General features: G+C 37.6%; 1 pseudogene; it reads left to right on the top strand.

Annotated features, from left to right (window-relative positions):
* LOC120188723 lies at window positions 1–3,073 on the top strand (annotated as a pseudogene).

The following is a 3,073-nucleotide window of genomic DNA, read 5'->3' as shown; positions in this document are numbered from 1 at the left end:
TTCAGTTGCACATGCACAAGAATTAGAAACATTTTCTTCTGTACAGAGGATGGTTCTGTGATTAGTAATTATCCAATTTCAAGTGAGAGCAGCACTGCCTCTGCGGGAGATCCATCTGAAATAACTAGCTCAATTGTACAATCAAGTCAGAATGGGCAAAATGGGATTTCCATTTTTCAAGGGTATGGATTCGTGTATGCTTAATTTTGAACGTCTTCTATGGGGAAATTTGTGAAAATGGATGAGATTTGAAAATGCCTTCCCATTATATTATTAAATAGTTGTAGTTACACACGATGCTAACAGGTCAAAGCATTCGCAGTTTTTAAGTTCCACATATGCTCTCAATGGAGCTACTTTTCAATTAAAATCATAGAGTTTTTTGGTTAATAATCTTCCCTTTTTCTTTTTATCTCTATTTCTAGCGCTTCTTAGTGAAGAAACAATTTTAGTTATGGGTATCATATGGGGTAATGAAATATTCCAATCTTTCAAAAACCAAAAAAAAACTCAGGCTTATTGAAAGAGCGCAGAGGACTGTTCGTGGATCTGCAGATGATATAGGATGGTTGAAGCGTGATCCTGAGATGCCTCCAGTGAAGATGGAACTGAGCAGTTTACATAAATTTTAGACAAATATTAGGTAAACCGGGCTTTTGCATTTTTGTGTCTATTATTAGTAGGCATGTTTGTACACTTCTTGATTAGTTATCTCATTTTGTCAGGCACGGTCTGCACAAACTGCCAAACTCAATGGTTTATTTATTGGTTCCAGGTATGTTTAGCAAATTTTCCACCTGAAAGCAACAATATTTAGGAGGAAAGGAGGGAAAGAAATTTTATGCTGTTTCTTAACAGCACTGTTTTTAGGAAATTACTTTCTTTTACTAAAAAAATTACTGTAGACAGGTTAAAGCATCAAAGATTTTTCCTGAAAAGAAATTCAGGAGGAAAAAATCATTTCTGAAAACAGCAATTTCCTAACCAACCCTTAATTGAGTTTGACTACCTCACTAAGTATACGAGCACATGCTGAATAATCTATTTTGTATCAGCAGACACATATTGTATACCTTTTGCAACTGTTATCAAGACCGTAAGTTCATGAATTGCCTTTGTATATATAGTGATTAAGATTCTACATGGGATTTAAACCGACTAAAATTAGTTATGGAGATTCTACAAGGGATTTCAACCGACTAAAATCAGTTATATGGAAACTTAAATCTAAGAATATGGCAAAATGAACCAAGGCTGAAATTGACTTGAATTCAAATTCAAAATCTAACCCTAGCTTGAGTTCAAATTTGATGCTATTGGTTTACATGACAGAAAAAGTAGATGCAGCGAGGGATCTTTGAATATATTGTGATAATTTCCCTCTTTTGTAACTTTACATGCAATATTTCTATATCAGTTCATTTTCGTTTCTGGCAGGTCTTTTCAGCAGCAACCACGGCCCCCTATATTTTGTCAGTACAAAAACAAGTTTTTCAAAGATGGGTCTAACTTGTCATATTGCCAAAATTCATAGTGAGGTATATTTAATTAGTCTTCAATTGCACAGCTCTGTACATTTTAGTCTATACTGAACGTTGACTATTACTAATCAGGCTTCAGTTGAGAAAAATGCCAAAGAAATAAAAAATTGAATTGAGGAAATTTATTGGGGTTTTAACAAACGTGTTTTGCTTCTTGGGCATAGCAAATGTGGAGTAGATGCAGCAGCTGCTTTATCTATCTATTGGTCTGACCTGAAGGATAAGGTTGCTGGGTTGGCAATAGCACAGAGTCCATATGGTGGAAGCCCTGTAGCTTCGGATATCTTGAGAAAAGGACAACTCGGTGATTATGTGAATGTACGGAAACTTATGGATATTCTGATTTGCAAAGTGACTAAGGTATGAAGTGATCTTTTATAGTTTTCTTTCCTCTCAAGCGTCCACAAATAATTGGCTGTATGATAATATGCAGTTATTTAGCTGTAACTTCTGAGTTTCCATGGGAGAAACTTGACACTTTGCATTATAGATGAGCCCACTTTGTGCAGTTATCTTTTTTTGTAATTGCTATTGTTTTTCGATGCATCATTTTTCTTGAATTACTCATGACCGACGGTCATACTTAAGGGTATGAGAATATGATCCTCCACTTATATGGAAAAACCTAGAAAAAAACCAACATGCCTGTGTCGGAACTCATATCCCATGTTGAAACCCTTTTTCGAGTAACATATATAATTTGTTTCTCTTCACATTTTATTTTTCTAACAATCTGAACATGGTTAACTCTGACTGTAAAGGGGGACATGCAAGCTTTGGAAGACTTGACTTACACGAAGAGGAAGGAATTTTTGAAGAAACACCGTTTGCCTAAGGAGCTTCCTGTTGTTTCTTTCCATACCGAAGCCGGCATCACTCCTAACGTTCTGGCTACATTATCTCATATTGCTCATGCGGAACTGCCATTGATGGCTACCCTCTCTGATGGCCAGCCAGCAAGGTTGCCCGTGGTCATGCCCCTTGGTGCTGTGATGGCCGCATGCGCCCAGTTGCTGCAGGTCAGATATGATGAAAAGAGTGATGGGGTTGTGGCACGCTGTGATGCAGAAGCCCCGGGATCCATTGCGGTCAGGCCAAAACATAAACTAGATCATGCCTGGATGGTTTATTCATCAATGAATGACGACCCTTCCGAACCAGATGCAGCGCAAGTGTGCGAAGCTCTTTTAACGCTGCTCGTAGAAGTTGGACAATAAAAATGACACGAACTATCGATGAAAGATGAATGAGGTAAAGGCGGCTCGTGTCATCGTCACACTTGGTTGTAATGAATGTTAACCGAGTAGCTGAGGTTCTTCTAATTTCTATTTGGCCAACAGGGCATCAGTATCTCCATTGAAGCCTGATAATTCTGATTTGTATATATCTGAATTGTTGGGATTAATCAGTCTGCCCAATTTGCAAAAATAGAAAAGGTGTTACAATGATCAAAGTGTATACGCCATTGTTGTGCATAGTTGACCTCTTAAGTTATCTCGAAGCAGATTTGAGTGTCGGGTACGGGCATATAT

Source organism: Hibiscus syriacus, unplaced genomic scaffold, assembly GCF_006381635.1.
Source record: "Hibiscus syriacus cultivar Baekdansim isolate YM2019G1 unplaced genomic scaffold, ASM638163v2 tig00116951_pilon, whole genome shotgun sequence".
NCBI classification, from domain to species: domain Eukaryota; kingdom Viridiplantae; phylum Streptophyta; class Magnoliopsida; order Malvales; family Malvaceae; genus Hibiscus; species Hibiscus syriacus.
Note: the sequence above shows the minus strand (reverse complement) of the source record. Positions and strands in the feature narration are given on the sequence as shown.